The sequence below is a fragment of the Trichoplusia ni genome, chromosome 4 (assembly GCF_003590095.1).
Source record: "Trichoplusia ni isolate ovarian cell line Hi5 chromosome 4, tn1, whole genome shotgun sequence".
In the NCBI taxonomy this organism is placed as follows: domain Eukaryota; kingdom Metazoa; phylum Arthropoda; class Insecta; order Lepidoptera; family Noctuidae; genus Trichoplusia; species Trichoplusia ni.
In genome coordinates this window covers 9,350,231-9,376,317 of record NC_039481.1, presented here as the reverse complement: position 1 = coordinate 9,376,317, position 26,087 = coordinate 9,350,231, and the positions used below count along the sequence as shown (strand labels likewise).

The 26,087-nt window shown below is 34.9% G+C and overlaps 1 protein-coding gene across 2 annotated transcripts in view; it reads left to right on the top strand.

Annotated features, from left to right (window-relative positions):
* Window positions 1–2,514: 2,514 nt before the first annotated feature.
* Window positions 2,515–26,087, top strand: part of LOC113492944 (adenylate cyclase type 8-like) — a 108,634-nt gene continuing 85,061 nt past the window's right edge. The window contains exon 1 of one of the 2 annotated variants that reach the window (XM_026870682.1): window positions 2,515–2,776. The gene's annotated coding sequence lies outside the window, so the exon portion shown is untranslated. The other variant, XM_026870684.1, reaches the window with a different exon arrangement.

Sequence of the window (26,087 nt, the reverse complement as noted above, 5' to 3'; positions counted from 1 at the left end):
CTAATTAGACCTAAACCGCAAATGGATATTTAAGTAAATTACTGAATTTCCTTATATTATGAATATTTTGTGGCGAGGTGGCCTTGATGCGATTCATACGCACTGGCCTCGTGAGTATTTTGTTTACATGAACCAAGTCATCGACCTAGTTTAAATTTTATAATACGTTTATGTTAGTCGTTAATAAAAGTGGCAATGTTTTAGTTAGGCATAGGTGAATCTTGCAACAGTTATAGTTGTATGATGCTAGGCTCCAACTTGAGTAAAATAGGAAAAATAATCTCGTTATGTATCTTTTTCTTCTCTTTTGTACCCGAGACTGACAATTTTTGCGTTGTGCTTTTAGACGTCTGAGATTGCCATCGCAAGATAGATGTGGAGAGCCAAGTCTCGCCTCTTTTTAAGGAATTAAATGTAACGCTTTCCACATTATTACTCACAGTAGGTACATATGTAAGCTTTATTTATACCGTTTAATTTGTAGTTAAATATACATATAGGTAAGCATCCAGCCTATTTGTAGCGTTTATCCTTTTCGTATCTAAATATATGATCCACGGGAAAACTATAATTAAAAGTTGGTTATTGATACAATTAAAATTAGATATAGAATGGCAGCGAGAATTTTTTGAAACATCTCCCGGCCCTCGTTTGTTTAATCCTTTTGTCGCGGGGATTTCAAAAACATTCAAGTTACACGCACATTGTCGGCTATCCGTGCAGTTTAGAAAATAAGTCGATTAGAAAGACCTTAGGCCCCATAATAGTTGTTTTTTAAGAACTTTTTAATTTTGGGTTTCTGTGATTTTTTACGGCAGTTTTGTTTTTCATTTCGTAGAATGTTCTAGCAATCAGTTTTACTATGGGACACTGTCAAGTTTAATGAATAGGACACCATGCTTAACCCACTCTGCTGGTTGTGTCTTGGGTACGGTCCCCTCAGAATCCCCGCAGGAGAAATGTTGAGATTATATGTGTTGTGTAAAACTTGACGAATATTCCTAGTCTGGGTGTCTTTGTGTAAGTGACTTAAATATTGGTTGTTGAACGGATTGACGCGTTTTAAAACAAGATAAAATAATTTTCCTGTATTTAGCTGAACTAAAAAACTGAAAAGCGTTCCTTATACAGGTTGTCAGTCATTTTAACAAGTATGTATATTAACTATCTCACACAAGTATCTAACAGTATTTAATATGGAAAGGCCAATTTTAAGCACACATGCCTTTATACAGAAATATTATAGGAAAGTCAATGGGGAAAAAACCTTACCTCTAAAATATTTACAATTAAAATTATAAACTAGATCGTCCACACACACCTCACATCACAAAAATATTATTTTAAATAGTTTCTATATTCGGTCAACAGATGGCAGATGTATCGCACGTGCATATTGTATGACGGCTAGGACTACAGTGATTTAAATCCTTAATATAAGCATAATAATGTAATACTGATGACTAACCATAGTTTATAATTGTATCAAAATGTGTAATATATTGTAATAAATACTTTTTCCTTATTTCAGTACTGTCCTTATGTAATAAGTCCCGGGGTTTAAGTTGCTAGTTCGAAAACACAGCGGAAAATAGAAACAATTTATTGGTAGCTTCATGAGAAATAGATACTTTACAAATACAATTTTGTGAATTGTCAAACAAGGTATTATTTTGTTCACCTGCAACAGATGCAGGTTTTTGGATCCGTAACTAAAACAAGAATATATAAATAAATCAAAATTAGGTTAATGAATAAGACACCACCACCGCGATGACCACTCTAATATAAACTCATGACGTGTCATGCAGGTGAATTCCCTGAATTGTGTTAACAGCCCTTTTAGTAAGACTCGTCAGACATTCTAGTTTCTAACTGTAAATTGTGAAAGATGTATAAATAATTGCCCGGTCCCACAAATAAACGTGATTTCAAAAACAGAGGAACTCGTTATGTCATGGATGGTCACCTATCCACGGTCCCACCGTATTAGCTTAGCCACGAGCTCCTCGAAAACTATAAACAAGGTAAATCAAATTGTCTAACGTGGTCAATTACCACTTTGTATCGATAATGATATCTTATTAATAATAGGAACAAAGAAGTGCGACACTTGGTCACATTTTTTTTACTCTCGACTATTAAGTAAAACAGATATTGCGTGTTCTTCTGTCTAAAAACTAATTGAACCTGGTTTGTATACTTTTTCATTTCGCCGTTCGGTTACTGTTTAGAAAACACGGACATCCTGTCTTTGCTTATTGTCAAACGTAATTAAATAAAAACTGTACTTTGTTAATTCGATTCAGCAATTACCTGTAATTTAGGCGTTCATTTAAACGTTCGGTTTTTGTCTTTTTGCTGACCGGCGTTTCCTCGTAGCGTTTCCATATTTTAAATGATTTTCTCTTTTTAAGAGCCCTAATTTTTTGGGCAAAAGATTAAAAATGAAAGAGTAGAAAAGCTGTAAAATAAATAAATCTCATATATCTCTAATCAAAAAGTTAAAGAACAACTTGAGACACATTCCCCGCTATGACACACCAGGAGCCTACACATCTACTGGCTAACATGCCTTAGAAACACTAAACAACATAGTTATCAGAAAAAAGCCTACAGCTAGTGACGTTTCGATATCGGTCGCGGACGCACGCGTCGGAGATCTCGGCGCAGTAAATACGCTCGCAAAAAAACTTTTTCACAGTTCAGTGTTATGGGAAATATTTGAACAGTGGCCATTTTATTATGGGTGTGATTGTGGAATGTGAAGGATCAGGTATGTCCGATGTTCCGGTCTCATAGCTTGGCACACATCTTATCTGATTTTTGTTATTGGCAAAATATGTGTTTTCATGTTAGCCTAAGATAAGCAATGCGTTTCGATTGTGGGGTTTTTCGATGAACTTTTCGAGTGCGGCTGAATGGACTTTTGGACTCCTTTTAAAGGTATTTAGTTTAACCTAAAGTTTCACCCTTGTTTCAGTACAGAATTATTTTCAAAATTAATTTAACTAAGTATGTAGGTAGGTACTAATTGGTATATATCGCATTTATTTGTTAAATGTTGATGGTGTAATGATGATAATTTCTACAATTGTTGACGAATTGTGTTTAACATGGGTCGTTGATGGCTGGCGCCAATTCTGAATAGGAACGAGCATTTGAACATATTTAACTGTAAGTACCACTTACTGGAAAAGCATTACTTTAACAAATATTTTAATTACCGTAGTTTGAAATATTTTTCAGCGTTCCGTAGTTAAAGGAACGGTGTAACACTACAACTAAGGCTCTACTGTTTTTCCGTCTGTCTGTCACCAAACTGTATCTTATGAACTGCGATAGCTACACAGTTTAATTATGATTGCAGATGATGTTATGTTCTTAACCATAACTTCATCATGGCGAATGCAAATTTTAGGATTGCTGGGCTCTTTTTTAATCCACGACGGTTAAATAAGGGTCTCTATCTATGTTTCTGTGGCGTCATAGCTCCCGATCGGATTAAGCGATTATCATTTAGTTTGTTTTGTATCAAAAGTGATTATGTAACATTGTTTTTAGATATGATTCATAATTGTTGGGTGAGCCGTTAAAAAGTTGTTTGAACATTAACCGAATATCTACAAATATTTAGTATCCGGTGGGGGCGCAATTGAAAGCGCACTGAAATAGAATATTGATGATTTAATCAAGATCTTAGCTTCGTTTGATGATAAAATTGTTAGTTATTTTATTTTATGACCAACATAGAATTAAAAGCGCTCTCTTTACAAATGTCAAAATGTATTATGTTCTCATAAAAAAACACAAATATTCTACCCTCACACTTTGAGATAATCTAACTCATCTTACAAATTATAATAAGTACAAAGTGTTATCAGTAAATTGGTCACCTCAAGGTTGCTCGCCATTACAAATCTACAGCGGCTTATGTTATGTATTTTATCTCACAATGTCAACAGTTGCCATGGTTACAATGTAATCAGATTAATGTGACATTTTGGTTATAATTTTGGAAACGGGTATCCACTCCATTCAAATTTTATCACAATCGGTCCAGACGATTTTATAATGGGTAAATTGCAATGTCATCAAGTTTGAAGCTGCCCTGAAAATTTTAGCCTGCTAGCTTACCGGAAAGTGCCTCAAAATTGAGTTGCAGAAATCCAACCGGAACGACAAACAAACAAACACGAAGAAGAGTAAAAAACGTGGGAATATAAAAGTGGAAAAGAGTTCGTAATATGTCAGATAGATTGTCAATTAATATTGGATATGAATTCTTTTTTTTATCACTTTAACTGTTTAACAGAAAGTGAAGATGATACAGTAAGTTAAAACTTTGTGTGACGTCACTTACCAGTACATTTCGACAACCCTTGCATATGTTTCATCACCTTTGAAGCCCTTTAAATTAAATAAACAATCCATAAGGAATACTTTTTTAGAAATTACAGTGACTGAATAATTTAATATTTTTAAGTCAAATATCCTATTAAATTCAGTAAGAAATCTTTCACTAAGAATCAGGCACGAAAACAAAAAGATGGAGTTAGATGTAAAAACACCCGTCCTGTGGCATCTTGGTCAAGCTGGTTCGAACCGGAGTAGATTTAGCTCTATCTTGTTGCTTTTCTATGAGATTGTTATAATCTAGCCCTCAAGTCTTTTTGAACGGTACTAGTCCAGTGGTCTTATCGGTAGAGATCTTAAATCCTTCACCCAGAGCAAAGATTCAGACTGAAAGTCTCCCAAAATAGTCCGGCAGCAGTTAAATCTTGTGCTCTAGCTTATTGAAAAGATCTATGAAAAAGTCCATAATAGTAGTATCAGGATTTTGTATACCGCTTCGATACAATTTCTTTGTCTAAGGGTTCTGCATCTAACACATTAACCCGTCTTATTAGAAGTTGGTGGCAGAACTTTAGCAATAAACATAAGCTGTTAAATAAAGTACTTCCTTGACCGCATTTGCAAAAAGGCAAATAAAAAAAACCCTGATCGTATCCGTCATATATTTTATGACCAGGAAATCATACAAATCCAATATTTTTAGCTGTAAGTCACTGTCGATCCCAAGGGCAGAGAATAAAAACTTTTTGATTGACCGGAATGTGGGATTCGAAGTTCAAATTAAGTTTACGATCACTTGCGCATACTTTGTAGAAGCTAGGAATAATGAAAGCTCTTCTCGTATCTAGGAAGTGGTGGATGCTTTCAAAAGTTCGTTCTCGTTGTTTGACATCAAAGTATCAATTTAGGTTTCATGTGTGTTACAGCTGACCCGTGCCACTTCGTAGAGCGATACATTATAGCCTGTGATGTTTAAATGACGTCTCTTACTATTGATAAAAGAATAAAAATAACTAGTATTTTATTCTGAGATTGATTACCCTACATTGTCATAAACTTGCACTCTATGCCTTTTTATAACTTTGGTTAAGACAATTATGTCTAAAATAATTATTTATTCACATATATGTAACTGGGTATTTTCTACAGTAAATACGTACTTGGATAGTTGGATATCTAAATATCCAATTGTCTATTTATTCCCTTCAACTCAATTTTCCTTAACACAACATTTCGATATTCGCCCACAAAGTTTCTCAAAACAAAATATCCTCAATACGTCTTACGATTTTAACATCTCTTAAGTATTTTCAAATATATTGAATACTGAAGACTACCTAGATGTATATAGACTGTATATATATAGGTACTATAAGTAGGTTAGCTGGTATGTGTAGTGCAAACGCTACATGCTAACAATATTACTTCCGCACGTAACTAGATCGGATGTTGCAGGCATCCTGATTCGCCTTGTTACTGGAGGAAAATAAACTCCTAGGTGAACTGCGCTTCTGTTTATCAAGCATTTGTTTATTGAAAACTTTTTGTGTGCTGTTCTTTTTATTCTAAAACGGTATTTATGCACAACAATTCAAATCCAACAAGGCACGTAATTTATCTAGAGACATTTTCGACACTATATACAAAAATTTTACTTTTACTGACTAGCATGTTGTTCTTGCCAAGGTTTAGTCGAATGTAGAGTCAAATTGATCTGGAACATCATTTGGCTTAGTTTTTATTTCCATTAACGAGCATGCATGAGGTACTGCGTGGCTCTAGCTCAGGCAGTTGAAAGGGCCCAGGACGACGCGGCGACGGTGAGAGTTTGTATCCTCTTGGGTTGGACGTCATTAGCGTTAAACCTCGGAAAAAACAAGTGTCGTTTCCCCATAAAAAATATTTGTGATAGCTAACGCGGACTACCAGAGTATTTGACCTGTTAGTTGGACTTTCACGATGAATGATTACCAACATTTGGTGAAAACACCCTTCCGAAAAAAGTAAAGGAAACTGATGGGTCTGAAATTTTTCAAGTCATTTCACGACAATTTTATTAATTGCTCCTGCCAAATCCTTTGTTCGCTGTAGAGACAAAGAGGCTGTAGAGGAACCCTTTATATTCTCCCGATTTTTATACCGGAATAATAATTGATCATGTGTCATCCGCGGTTGTATGTAACAAATTTACTGTGATTGCCTTTGTTTTAATGAAATAAATTATATTCTTTGTAACTAGTTAAAAAAGGTTACAAAAAAGTTTCGACTGCACGGATATCGGAGTGGTATGCAGAGGTCACTACGATAAAATCCAATGTGTGCATCGTGCCGTGGTTTGGCGATGTTCTCAGTCTGGATGCCTTATCCTTGTGACACGAGGGTTTTCCAAACATTCAAATTGTTTTTTAAGGCCCAGCTACAGTTAAAAAGACAATCTCTTTAAATTATTACTTTCTCTGTGCCACATTACAGATCCATTAAGCTTAGTAAAGATTCGACTGATCTCTTAATCCTAACTTAACTTACATTAACATTTCTACAAAAGTTAGCGTCAATGGACTATAAAATATATCAAAACTACTTTGCAATCGGGGCCCAATGTCAAGCTTCAGGATTTAACAGTTCCCCATCACTATGAGTCAGACTGTCACACACAATGTTTCCATTCATAACGTACACATTGATACCTCAACTCCGATGCAGTGAAACGACGCTTAGTTTGTAATTCAACTGAATACGTTTTGTTACTCCAACTTGATACCGTAAAATCGTATCAGAGTGTTGTCAGTACAGCCACAGGTTGTATAGATCGCTGTTAATGTATTACTAATGTAGTCTTTATCTCGTGCGCGTAATGTGTGTTTTATGTGCGACACTAAAATGTTAATGACGCATATACATTACTTACCATTAGTTAAGGTAGATTTACTACGAACTTAAACTACAAACGGCTGTGAATTAGAAAATTAAATATAGACAGGAACTTGTTTTCTATTTTAATCTAATAAACTTCCGGATTAGGAAGCTGATTTTCGTAGTCCTTGTAACTCGGGGTTTTCATAAATATTCAAGTCACATGCTCAAAGGCATTCAGACTCAGAACAAGCATTCGTGGATCACACAATAGCCCTATGCCCGGGGACCCGCGACTCGTCGTGCACAGGTTGCAGCTTGGCGTGATGACCTACACAGCTTTGCTATCTATAAAATAATGTGTTTTTATGAAGTTCGTGGCACCAAAACGACATTTCGACTATAGTTATCGTTGAAATATGCTTATACATAGGTATGAAAATGACAGACTTAAGCCACGTGACTAAAGAAGAACAAATGTATTTTTTTATACATTTAGGAATTTTCCATTAACCCTAGCGTCTATAGAAATGTAACTTGGAATCAATATGGTAAGTAGTATTACTTATCTACTATGAATACACAATTATAACTTTTTAAAATGGCTTTTCCTGTCAACAGGCGCTTTAGTACCTAAGTTTAGCTAAAGTTCCCTGGGAAATAGTGAATGTAGTTTCACCTTCACCTTTTAAAATAACACTCAGTATCTGAATAAAAAAGTATCAAACAATCTAAGTATGTGTGAACTCGCGCTTTTTGTGTTAACAGAGCTTTCAGAGAAGTACATTATCGTGTCCTGATAACGAGTGATAGATAATAATTTATATACGCAGTCATACAAAACATCACAACCATTATCGGACCTTCCGTACAGATTGGAAACCCGAAAGCGTGTATGTTTTGGGTACCTGTCGTTAACACCATCATTTTATCTCATCAAGTAAAGGTCGCTTTATTTAATAAGTTTATGTTAAACAAAACTGGTAAACAGAATCATTTTACGGCTGTGATATTCTAGTGACATTACCGATGGACTCTTGACGTCACCATTCTACTAGAGAAGTTGAAGCCGAACAGAAGTCTTCTCTCATTTCTGTTTTAAAGAAGAATGAAAGAGATAAAAAGAAGTTGCTTTATACCGTCTTGAAACAACTGAAACAGTTGCAGAATCAGGATGTGTCGTGAGTCAATGTTTCAAATCAAGATTCTTCAAATCATGCTACTAAGTAGTTTGAATGTCAGATTACAATGGACAGCGGCCAGATTAATAAACCCCAGATTCTTCAGTTCGAATCTCGCCACACACTAATGTGTGATTTCTGGGAAGATTTCTACTAAACATTCCTTCAGTAAATGTTCCTTTGTCGTTGTTGTGTTACATGTTTGGATCCAACACATAAAATACCCCAGAGCAAAGTCCACCGCAGCTCAAAGATAACGAAACCGCGATCCCGGCTTACTGTTTTCCTCAAATAATGCAATCAGGGTTTATTATACGGAAAATATATGTTTAGATTAGTAAATATATCTTCAATAGTACGAGTTTATATTTGAGGACAATTCTAGTCATACAGGAAGGAAAACACACGGTATTATGTTTGTCATCACATTCTGAATAGAGTAAGGATGACGATGGGATTGCATTCGGTTTGAGAATAATGAACTAGTCTTGCGGGTGTAATGTCTGTTTTTGTTCTAGCAACACTATTACTTGGTAAATATGACTATTATTAACGTTTGCTGTTATTTACTACCACGTTAGTCTGAATCGGTAGTCCTAGGTGTATTTTCCATGACATTGATGATTAATCCCTTGTTTGTTCATTTATGTCAAAGTCATTTCCAGAACTCCCTTTTTCTTGTGCGTCTTTTCGTATGGTTGATGTACATTACGGTATCAATGTTAAGCCGTCAGTGACCCTTGAAAAATTACCACTTTATGTTTCTTTACGATGTTTTGTTTCACTTTCTTATTCGGTCGAATTTGTATGTGGAGATTAGTGTATGCTTGGATTCGAACCTATGAAATTCGCCTTGACAAAAACATTCTTGATTTCATTCACTAAACTACTTTCTTCAAAACAATTAAAGAGTATGTGATATACGATAAAACACTATTCTTATAAATTTTGATCAGAGCAAAAATTGAGACAGTTTCTAAACAACGTTTATTGTTCAAAGAAAGAAGATACGATCAAAACAAGAACAAGTCATACACCACTTCGATCACGAAATACCATCGCTATACTAGATAGATACCGATACGACACTCAACGACAGATAAATCTATAGATATTAGATTAGTTCCCAATATGAAGCGGCAATACAAAGAGATAAAGCACAGTTCTCGCTCGTCCGGCGGAATTCCATCGGATCCTCGATTGGACATTGTTTAATTAAACCAATAAAGGAATACACGTCTTGTACGGGTGATTGTATTTTCGTTTTGTAGTATACTCAACGCTAATCAGAAGTTTTGTTGGTGTATGCGTCCTTCTATGTGTCTCCAAATTGCTGCTTTTTTTTAAGAGTAATTTTTTTTTTGAATCTCGGTTAATAGAAAGAAAGCTTGAATTTTAAACAAACATAGATTTTGTTGAGGTTTTTTTAATAACGCTTGAACGTGCTTGAGTATTTTTCTATATTTGTTCTGTGGTTTTACCCAGACTTTAAATAAGGTTCTTGGTTTTCCCAAATACTTGTCCTATGCAGGAATCACACCCACGACGTATCGTCTATCATGGTCATTCGTATGCAGACCAGTTGGCTATTCTAGCATTTAAGGGGTTATCAAGACCGCTAGCAAAAAGAAGGGCTTAAACGGATTATAATAACAATAATAAAAAAAAGATAATTCTTTTTAGTATTTCGAACATTCGTAAAACACGATCGGTCCATATTTCGGAGTAAATCGCGCGCTGTCGCAGTAACTGCCGTTACAAAGGGTTATGCCTCCCAACATTTACATAGGAATAGCCTCTTTTGATTGCTGCCTTGCTTCTGTTACAAGGACGATTACTGTTTTATTAATCAACTGGATTTATATTGTTCGCTGTCGGATGAATTATGGATTGAATTTTTGTTGCTGAAAGGGAAACGGGTAAAATGAAGGGAGGATAGAAGCGGGGAGTTTAGTAGGAATAGGGACAGACCAAAAATATTTGAGTCGACATGTGGCGGTAGTTCTAGTTATGTACAGGAAGGTTAATGCCCAATTACTTCCTCTGATGGTGTAGACAACAATAGGTATTGGATTACCAGATATTTTGTTAAATTTGAATCCACATCAATATTTGCCTTCGCCGAAGCATTAAATACAAAATTTGCACAAAAAGTTATTTGGCGGTTAGATCGTTCACATATTTCTCTTAAATAAGTTTCTTGCAGTGTTTTAACTGTTGAAAATATGAATAGAATTAATTTCAAACAATAAATACGTAAAGAAATCTAAGTCTCAGTTTCTCTTCTATTTACTTTGGCTTTTCGAGGTGTTTTCTACAGCAGTATATTTCTTCTTTTATCGAAATCTCTTTGCTTAGTAAAAGGATTTATTTGATTTAGAAATCGAATAAAACAAATGACTTTTTCTATTGCAGACAAAAACTTCTTAGATAAAGTGCCTGATTTAAATCCGCCGGCGTGTCCAAAAAGGTTTTAGTGAAGACTGCTTTACTGTCCTTTGTTTAGTGTTGGAAAGCACAACTTTATTTAAGACAATTTTATGAACCTCATTCACATTTTGAACGAAATTGTGTTTATGTTTTTAGTAGAAATATTTTAGCTTAATTTTTTTTGTGCATAATTTGTGGCCATTTGACCATAATTGATTGTATTCGACCAATCAAACACTACAGCATAAAACGTCCAAATTAAATAACCTTTTTTCGTATTGTAATACGAACAACACTATCTAATACCACCATTACTGTCCTGATTAAGAGCGACGACGAATGCATTGATACTTGTTAAACAAGACTGCACAACCAACCTGGCTGAAACCCTCCAACGTAAACCAAAACACGCACTTACAGGTCAACGTAAACTGGTGATTTGTCTCTTAATTCTCCAGTCATTTGTGAGCTCTATTTGTTAGACTAGTTGATATAAATGGAGGTCCACTTAAAATGGATGTTACGCTGTGGTCGGCCATTAAGGTAGCCATTTTGTCTTTAATTACTTGGGGTGCATTCCTGTGGGAATCGGATGATTTAGTAATGCATTGGTTGGAGTAGTACCCGGGTAAATTGATTGTGCCTTCATCGTTTGTGACTTAAATAGAAATACGGTATGGTGAACCCTTTGAGGTTTAGATTTGGTATTTTTTTGGGGCGATTAATGTAACGCTTTTTGTAGATTATTTTTATTAATTTTATGAACGGATGTTTGCTGGTCTGATCTTTCTTACTCAAACACTCAACCAGCTCAATCAATTTTGATGAAATTTTTGGTATGGAGTTAGATGATACTCGTACCTAAAATTAGACTGTTTTAGTATGTATACCCGATATTCACGGGGCCAAAACAATGATTCAAATATGCGTGCCTGTTTTTCCATGCGTGTTTTCCTAAACTTTATAAAGGATTGTGTAACAGTCCGTAACAATGCCCGGTAGACTTATTTTGTTATACAATGTTCGTAATACTGAGCCTTCATAAATAATGTCCTATTACGGCTATTAGTCAGTTGAGTCCAAAACACGGCCGTACAATATCCCTTACATGTTTGGTACTAAGGGTTTGTTAAAATCAACCCTATGTAATTCAAATAAAGGTTATTTTGAGGTGAAAGTGTTGTCAAACATGTGTTTCTGACTGTATACATGCGTGGGTGTATGTAATGCTGTGTGTGGGAGAGTGCTACAGAATTTGCATACATATTCGATCCCATTAAGCAAGCCTGTTTAACTGATCTGACTTAGGACTCCAGTAGGCATCATTCAAGAAGCCTGAAAGCTAGTTTTTCATTACCAATCTGCATTATCTGAGGACTTAAAATAGTTCCTCGATGGTTTTCATTTTGTCTGTATTTTTCATGTTTATTCCTCATAACTTTACTTCGTATTGGGCAAACCGATTTTAATCATTCTTTGTTCAGTCAACTTAAAATTTCTCTCATTTCTCTCATTTATTTTAATTTAATTGAATTTGGCTAGTTTATATTTATATTTCTTTGTATGTTGCTGTTAAACATTTTCTTTCGTACAGATTTACTCATGCAGAACATCTATGACTTCGGGATTTCGTGGTTAAATTTAATTTAATATGTACCATATTTCTCCTTCAAGATTTCACCTTATGCAGTGAAAAACAAGTTGAAAATATTGCAATGTTAGAGGCCCAAACAACCACTCAGACTGACGTAAACAATTCCTCTAATCAAATCATCTATCATTTTTTATTAAATGATAGACACGCTTCGCAAGACACCTCATTACAACACCAGGACAGGTACTATGCTCTCTTAACGTAGAATAGTTTACTTTGTGGAAGCGAGATGGTGCTCTACTTTGGAAGTAGTTGTGTCTCACTCCAATCACAACGGCAACCGTCTTGCTTTAAGAGTTTATAGTAAATGCTTGTTGTTTGTGACTTACTTTTTAACTTATTTATTTTGATTATAAGGTTTCGTGCCGTAAAAACAGAGGCCTGTTATTGAAGCTATTCTATTCTCTAAATGTTCACTAGACCGTTTGTGCGTCTGCAGTCTGTCGTCAAGACAGTCGCGGCTAGATAGTTGATATTTTAACAGATTTTGTATTGGCACGGTGCAATTTGTTTCTTTTTTAGCCTACTTTGTACCCTTAATGTCGTGAGGCTGATGCGCACTTGGCTATTTCAGTTTTATAAGAAGGAATCAGTTTAAAACAGTTCTCAATTTTTTCTTTATTGTAAACAATTTTTTGACGACCTCCGTGGTCGAGTGGCGTACGCACCGGTTTCAAGGTATCGCTAACTCTGAGTTCCCGGGTTCGATCCCCGGTCGGGTCAATGTAAAAAATCACATTTCTACATTTTCTCGGGTCTGGGTGTTTGTGGTACCTACGTTGTATCTGAATTCCATAACACAAGTGCTTTGGCAAATTACTTTGGGTTCAGAACAATGTATGTGATGAAAGACATGAAAAAAAAACAATGTTTGGACAAAAACGTGTTTGAAAATTACTCTTTTTTCATTCAAGTTACATGCATACTAAACGAGCAGCAATAAGGGACTCCAGTACAACCCTACTGTTTGAAGTGTTACAATGAGTAACGGACAAAGTAGCATAACAAGTCGCAACGTATGCACAGCCAGAGAAGTACTATCGGCGAGCCTGCACAATGAACAATCGTCGATAATATTGCCATAATACACCGCCGGGGTATGCGTCAATGTACTATTATATACACAACCTGTACTCTGAAATGTTTACTATGCGTTCTTTAGGTTATGTCGTTGTGAGAGCAGGATGGCGTTATGCGTTGTGTATTCTGTCTCGCTTCCACATTGGCGTTGGTTTAGTGAGTTCGTTGCGTGTGGTGATTGTTAGCATGTTACCGTATGTCATCGAGGATATTGCTTATACAGTTGTGGAGAAAGATTTAATACATATCTTTGGAATGAAGACAGGCAATAGAGTAGCTCAATATTCCCTTTTAGGAAGTACAAATTTAGAAGAAAATGGTCACCCATCAAATTTATTACCTCACCAATAGTTACTTAACCTCGATTTTTTTATTATTGGGTGAAAAATTAAACATTCCAGCTATCACCTTTCTTGAGATTTAGCCTGGTGACAACCGCACAGACCTAACAAGATAATTTTACTCCAAACTTTTGACCTGTTAAGTCCAATACAAATAGACACGTTGTTTTATTAAGTAAAACCTACTAAATAAAGAGAAATCAATCAACATTACATCCTAAAGGACGAGTTTATAGCCCTACTATAATATTCCGTATTCATAATCATCATGCAAATGGTTCGCAGATTAAAATTATAAAAGGAACTTCAGTGAAAATACACTTTTTGTGTTCATTTTTTAAACAGAGTACTGCTTAATCACTAAAAGTTTTCGAAGCGAAAGAGGGCAGGCTGCGGGCGCTCGGCAGAAAAACACCTCAGCGATTTAAACAGTCTTTAGCAAATCGCTTCCTACAGAAAAACGTTTCACAATATTAAAAAGAGTTTTTATTTCAAATCGGTTTTATTTTTTACTAGCTGTTGCCCGCGACTTCGTCCCCGTGGGTAGAAGATATAAATTATGATTTAGATATACCTGCCCGGTTGTTTTCACATTTTCCATTGTATCTTAGCTCCTATTAGTCGCAGCGTGATGGTTTATAGCCTAAAGCCTTCCTCGATAAATGGTCTATTCAACACAAAAATAATTTTTCAATTTGGACCAGTAGTTCCTGAGATTAGCGCGTTCAAACAAACAAACTCTTCAGCTTTATATATTAGTATAGATAGATATAGATTTTCCACAGTTACAAGGGAACCGGAAACTGTTTATGTTAAATTTAGATTGACTGTGGAATTATACTTCTAAGTACTTTTTCGTAAATATGGCGAGTTATTTTTTAGGATTCCGTACCTAAAGGGTAAAAATGGAACCTCAAGACATAGGCTCCGCTGTCTGTCCGTCCGACACCGGGCTGTATCTCATGAACCGCGATAGCTAGTGTTTAAATGTTCACAGATTATGATATATTAAGCTATTGTACACAGAAACTGTATTTTGTAATGTCGCTATAATAACAAATACTGTAAATAAATTTCGAGTTGCAACTACGGTATTTGCCACCGAAACGACAAAGTTTTTGTTTCTAAAAAAAAAGACGTACATTTTGTTAAATACTTATTTATAATTTTGTAACTTAAACCGTATAAAAAATTGTATAAATTACCTACTGTAACATCGTTGTTTTGTTTTTGAGATAATTATGTGTTTTATCGATTTTTTTTGAGTCATATACCCTTCGTCCAAGATATAAAACATCTAACTATGTTCTTCATTCCACAACCAGTGACATACAACAGTTAACAATAAAGACAAAGTCCGTCCGCTGCTTATTGGATGCATTTATTGCGACGCCGGGATTCTGTAGCCGGGTACCCGTGTCATTCCATTGTAGCATATTTCTTACGAAGGAATTGAGAACATAAATCGGAATCTTCGTTTATAAAACGCTGTTTGAATCGGTACACGATACCGACGCTAGTTTTACGTTAAGTTAGTCGATACCCTGTTGTAATAAGTTCGTTGATGTAGCTATTGTTAAATAAATGTAATGTATTATTTCTTGGGGTTGATAAAAGTGATGTTGTGTCCGACCAAAGTTTCAAAAGGGGACGAACGAACACTTAATATCCACGTAAATTAGACACAGGACACAGTTTTGATTGTATCTGTAATACGCAAGGGCAAGCAATCTTTAGAGCGTGGACAATTTACAAGTTTTTCTTGTACATATTTGACATCTATAGCCCTTACTCGATAGCGCAACGAAGTTTCCTATAAATAATACTAGGCTATAGTTAATACAATACAGTTCATAGCAAATATTTGCCGTCAATTAAATAGTAGTCAGTATAAAAAGAAGATAAAAACCTTAATATACTGTTGTAACCACATGTGTCACAATGATCCGATTTTGAGAGTGTGGGGAATGGTAATGGTTGTCGCAGCTGACGCATGAGTCAAAAAATATTACACTGCATGTGGTTGTTGCACGTTTTATTAAAGAAAGGAGGATTTCCCTTCAGGAAAGTAAGAAACTCCCGAAATAATTAACTTGTGTTACAATCGATCTATATCGATTGAGATCGATTTACCAACTCAGGTACTTTACAATAGGGCAAATTTGTGCAATGTCACAAGTTAGAACTAGGGTTAATCGACATCTCACCACGCTGATAACATTGGATCTCTACGCGATAGACGAGTCAAATTCCAATTCAAAGATATTGCTATGCCCGACAGGGTCCATAATGGTTTTGAATTATTATATTTTTAAGACCTTCATGGACATTGTGAAACGCAATAAATTATTTAGTATTGAGAATTCGAATCCTAATAAAAAATAGAGTTTCGGTATTTAACTTTCAGGATACCGTAATATGTGGCAAAAATTAACGGATTCAATCCAATTTACTTACAACCCCGATACCTTCTTATTTGTTTACCCAACAGCTTAGACAGTCCCTACTTCAAAGCTTACTCCAAAACAATTATTTGTGCAATTTACGTCAGTGTTGACTTGGTCTCCTCTAGTATAGGCTCCAATGTCTAATGTCACCTTTATCTCGTTGTACCTATTGTCCCGAGTCCGCCTGTTTAAATACGTGGAGCGGGTCGATGACATTTAGAAGATTGGATTTGTGAGATCGTTCACGAATGTTTGCTTTGAGTTTATATTATCGTGTTTCTAAATGGTAAGGCATTACCGACGTTAGATTTTAACACTTAAATGTGTGAAAGATGGGAGTAGAATATTTATCGTTCTTTTGAAAGTTTCCTTGATGATCCAAGGATTATTTGTTTGTAATTAGTTACCGACTTATCACTGATCACAGGCTTTCTCTCCAATATGATAAATAATATATTTTCTTATCTCTAATCTTAGAACGCGATGATCGGATTATTAGGGTTCCGTGCCCTCGTATCTATTAATAAGAATCCGCTGTCTGCCGGTCCGTCTGTCAACAGGCTTTATCTATGAACCGTGATAGCTATTTTTTCAGCCATTCAGTATTTTTGTTTTAGTAGTTGTTTAGTTTTAGTTTTAGTTTCAGTAAACATAACAAAATTATAATTAAAATCAAGGGCAAGCAACATGCCAGGTAACCTTCGAAATCAAAATTTTGTGTAACACTATTATACCTAAGTAACATTGTACCCGCAATATCAAGAATTACTTATACAATGGTAATTAAAAGTTTATATTGCGATAGTCATACCTAACGGAAAGGAATTTGAAACAAAGGTTCAGTTACCCACATCGTGTCACAAATCACGATCCTTTTTAGGACTAACAATTGTACAACCTCATTTGAATAATAACTTAGTATGTCTGGAAATGTTCTTACTATGAGAAACTTTCGTGAACTTACCGAAAGTTTTCCCGCTCGTAACATTCACAGCTTCAAAAGGCATAAATGCCGCAAAAACTTCGCTTGATTATTCTTAAGTTTTATTTCATATTTCTTATGCGTAGTCGTAAGTGAGAAACCAGCTACCTACTCTTGCCAAGTGACATTGTTACACTCGTTAACGTCATCAAAAGACCGGCCAAGTGCGAGTCGGATTTGCTATACGACGCGACGGTAGGTAGCGTACAAATACACTACAGAAAACAAATAGTTAATAACGAATTGTGTTAATAATTCTTTATTTCTCTTACATTTCTATGGTAAAAAAGATTTGTAAATATATAATGTTCCTTTGTTTTAATTGAAATATGCAATATTATTTAATTTTATAAATATTTATTTATTTATCGCACTTTAACTACCCATACATTTATTTGTCACCGTCTCATGTCTTAGTTTTTATATTTTTTACGGGAAAAATACTTTTAAACTTGTACGTTTTTTCATAATCTTACAATACGACCTACCGCAATAGGTATCACGTGCACCCTACAATAGCCGCTCACCCATTTCGAGCTGATTGGTCAATCCATTTACCGCGATCGATGGAATGTCTTAGTTCCACTCTAGCCAATTTCCTTGACTGACATAATTTACGACATGTAATTGACATTGTAGGAGATACTGCCAGAAGTATAGCAAGTCTAGATTATTTCTAGACTATTCTAAGATTTTTATCTTGTCTAACAAAATGTTTGGAGAGTAACACAGTTGTACGGTTAAAGATCCTTGCTAAAATTATAAACCGCGAATTATTTAAGGAGGTAAGGAGGGAACACCTTTACTCGTAAATAGCTGAACCTAATTTGATGTGGAGTTGGTAGACTTACGTTACTTATTATCCTTTATAAAATAAAATTGAGACTTTACCAATAACATAGTAACTGCTCCTATTTAATAAAAACTAATGAAAGAAAAAATCACTTTATATTCATACGCAATTTTTATTCTGCCTTTGTTTGCAATGGTAGAAGAAGATTACAAAAATTAAGAAACATTTCGTTTAAATTATAAATGTGAATACAAAACCGAGGTAAGCTCGGCCTGGATTATAAATGTTAAACCGGCCTGGATATTCTAAAAACGGACTTAGGATTTAATTAAAACTACAGCTTTACCTAACAACTAAGTCTTGTTTTGTGTAAATAATTATGATTTAAGTTTACGCAACTTGTAAATTAGATCTATGTGAACATAATACTAAACGCGAAAGTTTGTATGTTTGTTCCTCTTTCACGCAAAACCCTTTAACGGATTTAGACGAAACTTGATACATTGATAGTTTATAATCAGGATTAACACATAGGATAGGATTATTATCCCAATGTTATGTTTCGACTTGTAGTGGATAACACTAAATCAAAGAGTAAGCTTTGATTTTTAAAGGCAGAGACGAGACAGCGTTTATCTCATACACGCGAATGGAAAGAAAAATACTTAAGCAATACCGTGCTACAATTCATGTTTCAACCACTTAGTTGTAAGCTTGAAGTCTATATGTGTAAGGTTATATGACAATATCGTCAATGTAATATTGGTAAGTGGTGCCTTTTATCAGATTAAAAATGGCGCTTAGTGATCCGCCTTGTCAAAGCCTCTGTTATACAAGGGCTACGTCTTGAGTAATATTGTCGCAGGTGTGGGAAAGAGATGCCGCTTTATGTCATGTATTGCGCTGTCTCGCTTCCGCAGTCATATTAATATACGCTGTAGACACTTCCACAGAACAATTACTAATTATGATTGGTAAACAATGTTGATATCGTGTGTTTGTGTCTTTGACTTGAATGTTTGTGTAACGCCCCACGGCGCGAGGATAAAACCTGCTATTAGGGCGGGCGGGAACTATTAAAAAAGGAAAATAGTGTTTTCTTTTTATTGGATTTGAGTTTATTGGGAAGTTGGTAACAGTAGGTAGTCTAAAGAAAATATTCGTTTCTTTGATATAAATAGATATTTATTTTCAATATACTTTACTATGAATATAAATCATGACAAAATTGTTAAGGTTTCATTCACAAAACGTAAACACCAAAACATGCAAGTAGTATTTTGAATTTAATCACTCACAAACTTTTGAAACGCATTCCCAACTTGATAAACTTGAATTATCAAAAACTTTTGATTGTTCGGAATTTAAGATCGCTCGTCTCAAAGGTCTCGAGATCAACCAATAGATGTCATAAAAATTCCGTAGTTATCTATCTTTGCGTCTCGACGATAACAATTGAAGAAAAAGACCAGTTGACTGGACGCTTTCACATTACATTTGAATTTCTTTTTGAAAAGTTTATTTGCATAGAGTTTTATTTTCGGGCGTAACTTGCAGATTTCGGTGTCGTTGACCCGAGGGCGACGATGTGTGGACTATGATGGATGGTATTGACACCCTAATATCAGCCTAATATTTTTTGCGCACAATGTTGAGTGAAGCGTGCGATATTTAGATAGTGATGAGACTCTATATATAGTTACAGTTATATAACAAATAGTAATGGAGAATCATTTTTTGGAGATGATCAGTCTGTATAGGACAGAGATACTTAAATAGGTATAGGAATAACAAAGAAAGGTTACTATACACAAACTTCCTTTGGATAAGGTTATAATTAGGTGTAGTGGTAGTGGTATCGCGTTCCCGTGGTCGTACCTGACGACAACAAGGGAAGGGTGATGCAGTCCGCCGCTGGTATTAACCGGTGAGAAGGATACTTGAAATGTTCGAACTAGGTTTGACTGCTAAATTTGCTTGGTATGCTGCGTGAATGGTAAGGATTCATAGCAAATGGATTCATTCTCTTTACTCAACTTATAATATTGCTAAGTAAAATAATTAAATGCAGAGCATAAAAGAATAAAATCTAGTATTTTGGTTTACTTTTTTGCGAATCATGCTTTATTCTCTCTTTAGCGTGACGTTTATTAAACCCGTTTATATGTTTTTACAAAAGACTAGACTGAAAACATTTGAAATATTATTACAGTACTTTTCTAAACTCTTCTCCTAAACTCAGGTTTAAAAGAGAATTACAAAGCTTTTATGTTCTTGATGTGAAGCTTATCATTTAAGAAAATATGGCTCCGAGTTCACGTATTTGAGTGTTTTACCTTTTCAGGTAAGTTTAGAAAACTTGTCTCTGTTTTGGCAAAGTATAATAATAAGTTGTCTGTAGTGTTCTACTGAAAATGTGCAGGTTCCAAAGATTAATTTAGTAATGAACGGTGGTTTTAACATTTTTGACTACATCGTGTTATTCTTGAAAATTACTTTAATTTAAAGGATATTTAAAGTGACTGTAAATAAAAGTTTCATCTTATGTGTTGGCTTATTTTTACTAAATTAAATGAAATTTGCAATACTTATAATAAACTACTTAAAATAAAGGACTTCAATTAAAAACTACTGATCTGAACTTGATGAGAATCCACACTTAGTCGCGAGCAGTCATAAATATAATAAACAAATACATATAAACGAAACTACAAATAAGGGTTATCAAAACCAGGTGAGGAAAAAAACACAAATTGTCAATACGCAACAATGAAAACAAAGAACGGCTTAACTTCACAAATATAATATTTCACGTATACCAATCAATCCATTAATGCCAGAACAATGTCATACGCAATCTAAAGTTATTGTGCGAGAGTAGCCGCTCCGATAAACGACAATGTTTTCATTAAAACTTTGCGGAACATTGTTTTGTTTACGTATTGTTGGAGTCAGCTGTTAATGTTGAGGGCTGTGTCGATGTAACACGGTAAGGTGTGTTATTAATTATGAAACACTCACTGACACAATTTTTTCAAATGTTTTTTGGTACAATATGCAGTATTTTTTCCCATGTTTTTAAACACTCATTTTTCTTGTAGATATGTCGTTCCGGTTGGATTTTTGTAGCTCAGTTTTTGAGGAACTTCCCGATAAGTTAGCAGGCTGAAGTTTTCAGGGTAGCAATGCAATTTACAACTATAAAAACGGCTGGATCGATATTGGTAAAATTATAATGGAATGACACTAAAAACGTGGGCTTTTAGATTTTTTAATCTATGATTTAATACGTAATACGTTTTTTTCTTAAAGAAAAACACTATCAACAATTACAATACTTGGAAAAAAAATATAGTAAATTCCTTTCAGCTGTGCTCTACACATAGATTAGTTTTACATGGAAATACTTTCCAAACTGTGTGCGGCCGATAACTTTAAATCCCTTTAGGAATAAATTGTGGTTATTGTGAAATAGTGATACAACACAAGGTCAGCAGTGAGTAGGGTTGTGGATTAAACTGTTGCGGTTGACATATCTCTGACGTAAAATTGAATACGTTTGGTCATCACGCGATGGAGGTACTATTGTTTTGACGATAATGGTGAAATAATTCGAATCAAATTTTTTAAATATAATTATTATTAATCCTCTGTATGTAAAAAGTAAAAAGTTTTTTTTTACATTCAGTAGAAGGTTTCAGTGCTTCAACCGACTCAAAAAAGGAGGTTCTGAGTTTGACTTGTACTGTATGTAGGTATGTGAGTTTGAAGGTTTTTAGTTATTTTTAGAGAAAGTGTTATCAATATATGTGAACTTATGTAACAGATATAAAAAAATTAAAAGTATTAAATAATTTTAAAATTCTTATAACAAACTAGAAAGAATATAGTGATTATTATTTTTTAACGTAAAAAAAGGAACCGCCTTCAAAAAACAAACTGAAAAGAGGAAAATAAATTTTAATTATAAAATATAAACTTCTATTTAAAACTTAAACTTTTTATATATAGAGAACCATACAACAGAAAGCTTTGTTATAAGATTTTTTTTTCAATTTTTTATATTGAACTTGTATTACCTACCTACTACCACGGTTACTGCTCTGTCGTAGCGTGTCGGTTTACGAAATATCATGGTACACAGGCAGAGGTTACTTAGATATGAATAACAGCTTTATCCTTTGACCTTTAAGGTCGATTTTCAAATGGTGGAGACCAAATTTGAGTGTACTGGTCGATAAATTCGAAATTCCTCCTACAGGTCTCGTTAGCTCAGAGGGCGAGAGCGCCGATATCCAGGTTCAAACACCTGAGCAATCGGAGGTCGGAGGTTCAAATCCTTCACGAGCCTAATTTGGACAGCCTTACATTTTGAAGTTTTTTAGTACGAAATATGACACGAGGCAAACATTATTATTTTGTTTTATTTAAGAGTTAATATTTTAATATGTTACTCAATGTCGGCTACAAAATTGTTATAAAACGAATCATTTTTTCAATTTGCCTTAAGATATTCAATGCTTGGAATCATATTTGAAAATGAAAATGTAGAACAGGTTTAAAATATACACACTTACTTTACAATTCCACTAAATATGTATTGCCAAATCAGTTGATCGCCATTGATTGATCGGACAACAAATATTTGACAAATATCATGTTTTTATTTGAAAAACTTTGTATCTGATGTTTGTATCTGTAGGTAATAAGTGTATAATATATGCCGTATTAAACATGACACAACTTCGTTTAATTTCGAGCCTACATCGAGTAGTCTTTTGGGAGGAGTTGGGCTAAATTAACAAAAAGGGTTTTGGAAAAGTAGGTCTACGGAATATTATATCTTTATTGCGCGCATATTAACTTAACGTTTAGTTATACGTATTATTTTATGAATGTGAATCCACTGATGGGCAAAGGTCTCCCTTCTCCATCGAAGCCTATGTTACACGATTTCTGGCCAAGAAATTGTTGAAAATCGGTTGAATAGTTTGAGAGTACGCCTGTTTCTCCCCTCCCTGTTTTGTAACATATTTCATTACTGCTCTTATTATTTATGTTTAATACCTGCGTTCCTCAATAAATGGGCTATCTAACACCAAAAGCAAATCGAACTAGTAGTACCTGAGATTAACGCGCTCAAACAAACTTTATAATATCAGTATTATATTTCTTTATCGCATATCCGACAACAGTTTTCCAACTTCTTTTCGTGTTAAAAGGTGGAAGTGCAGTCTATAGTCCCGTCACACAAAAATAACTCATTATATCCTGTACAATAATCCCAGCCTATTTTCCTCATGATATTTCTGTAAATATCAGTTAGTGATATTCCACTATTGTTATCTGATTCTCTATAATTATCAAGCACTTATGCGGTAACCTATTGCAATATTAGAGTTGAATCATTCAAAGCTTATAATGATTCATAGTATTTCTTTATGTAGGTACATATAATAGTATAATAATATCCAAGTAACTCATTGTCCTTAAAAATATTAAGGTTAAAATCCCATACTTATCTCGCACGCACATCCTGCTTATTAATTATTACAAAAACAAGCATGTGCGCAAGTGATCGAACTCCAGAACTTTCTTTTCGTAGACCTTTTTTTTTTTTTTTTTCTTTAGGCGGGGGAATCCTCATGGACACCCACTCCCTCGGGGGAGGAAATGGGTAGTGTCAGACTTTTACTGACTAAACCTGAAACGCCGTGCTACGTCATCCGCGTTTTTATGTCGGTGTATGGCAATGCGTTGCAATCCTTCATACACCGACCGCGGGCTTCCACCGGCCAGTAATGTGGGCCGGTAGGTCACTTTCTTGTGTTGTGTGGAGGCCGATGTGTAAAGAGTGACGTTTACGGGTGACGAGCAATTAATAACATTTTGAAGACAGTTCAAAATATCCAAATAGATTCGTCTCTGACTTTTTTTTCTTCTTTATGAGACGCTCCCGCATTTAGGAAGTTATCCATGTGTCGCGGAGGTTTTTCAAACATTCAAGGCGCATGCTCAAAGACAACCTGATTCGGAACAAGCACTCGTGGAACACACAAATGCTTGTGATCGAACCCGCACCACGTCGAGTGGGTTTGGCGCGATGACATTTACCACTCGGTTACAATTAATTACGGTTAGTGAATGAACAATCATTCACTAACATTGTAAATGAAACGTCATTATGCAGTTATTTTTCCTTGTTTTCATAAGAATGCACTAATGAATGAGAGAAAAACATTTGGTTACTCATTTCGAGAAAAGTCTAGGGTTTATATACCTACTTAGTTTGAAATAACGGGAAATAACATACATTGTCCACTTACTCATCTGCTGAGAACCTGTGTAATTTTCCTCTTCAAAATTGTTATGGATTTCGGTTTAAAAGTATGCTCATTTTGGGTACATGATAAAATACGCAAGAATATTTTTGCCACCCCACAGCTCTGACAAGCTGGGAGCTTAGTGACAGAGCAACATGGGTTACCCATCAGAGCGATCCATAAATTGCCACAAGGGATTCTTTTTCGATATCAATGATACCTGATATTTCTTTCTTTGCTCTTTACATACGCTCAGTGTTGTTGAAAAGGTACATAAGTATATATTTAAATGAAACATCGAAAAGCTTTAAAGCTCTTGACAACGCTGGTAAAGTAAAAGACTAACATAATTTGTAGCAAGGATTGACGTCAAAATATTTTTCTTCTCGACAATGCATGAAACTGCATGACGAATCCAAAAAAAAAATGGTCCTCAACCATATTAATTATGATTCAGAATGTGTTGAGTACAAGAACAATACCGCACCAATTTACCAATTAATCCATTTTCGGTGCAAAAATCAATAACAATAAAGTCATGTTACCTGTAGTTCGCGGTCGCACCTCAAAAACAAACGAGCGTCGAGTTTCCCGCGCCGATCAAGGTTACCCTATGTTCTCCGGGGTTTATGTACGGACAGCAACGAAAGAGGTGAAAAATCACGAATTTATGACAACCCAAAAATACCCTATAACATATTTTTGGGGTTAAAATTGCTGTGGCTATTGCTAAGGCTCGGTTGTCTATCCGTTAGTCTGTAATTTGGCTGTATCTTAGATTTACTGTAGCTTAATAGTTGGATTTTTCAAAAATGACGTATTTAAATAAAAACCTAAAAAAACGAGGTTAGGAAGGTTGGAAAATGTTATTTTTTTACTGAACCGTCATGGCATCAGTGCGCGTTTCCAACTCACGGTTCATATTCAGCAAGTTTCTACGAGTTTTGTTTCCCGACCTAAATGACATTATTCATACCATTTAACCGTATTTAGAACCTATGTAAATAGAATATCCATTGTTCATGGGCTTTAGTTGCTAGCGATACTTTAACAGGTCCCAATCAATAAGTCCTTGTATACATTGACGGATTACAAACACTTGTTCGCTAGTGTAGTCCCCATTACGCGTTAATGTATAGTTGGACAACGCAACACGAATGAACTATATGCGTATACCTACCTATATGCAATCTCAAGATCGTGTTTAGCAATAAGACTTAAAATTAACTAATCTGACTACTACCTGTATTTATAATAGTGTGCAATAAAGAATATTCTATCTATCTCTTTAAGAACAGTAATATTTACCCAAATGATCTTATTCTTTGTTGCCGCTATGAAAACCAATACTGAAAAATAAGATTGAGGTTATTCATCATAAAAAGGTCATAAAATTTGTTGGATAACAAATCAATTTATGGGTACACTTGAATTTTATTGACATCCAATCGATTTGTTTTCATAGCCTCCTTGTACGGTTTCTCATTGTCTCTTGTCCGAATTTGAGACTCACTTTTGAAAGTTTTTATAATGGAGTTCCTTCGATGCACAGTATAGAACATTCAGTATTATGCTATGCCCTTTGAATGCTTTAAAACTAGGTCACGGATTTGTTGAGCTTTTTTTTAATAGTAGTAGTAGAGTTTA